Source organism: Trypanosoma equiperdum (genome assembly GCF_001457755.1).
Source record: "Trypanosoma equiperdum strain OVI genome assembly, contig: ctg_1089, whole genome shotgun sequence".
In the NCBI taxonomy this organism is placed as follows: domain Eukaryota; phylum Euglenozoa; class Kinetoplastea; order Trypanosomatida; family Trypanosomatidae; genus Trypanosoma; species Trypanosoma equiperdum.
The window spans coordinates 4567-4810 of record NW_027123048.1 but is presented as its reverse complement, the minus strand read 5'-3'; positions in this window follow the sequence as shown (position 1 = coordinate 4810).

Genomic DNA, 244 nt, shown 5'->3' with positions numbered 1-244 from the left:
CTGACGCAGGATTTGTGGAGCATAGAAAGAAGCTACACAATAAAAACATGCATCCATGATCGCAGGTGCGGAACGAGAGACGAAATATCCCGACAAGAAAGAAGAATAACTCTACAAAATGCTCAAAGTCATGCGTACGAGCTAACAAGCAGCGTTATATCGTCATCTCATAAATATCCACGAAACAGAGGTTATAGTGTAGTAGAAGAAATGAAAGATTCTAAATGACAGATGTGATATATAG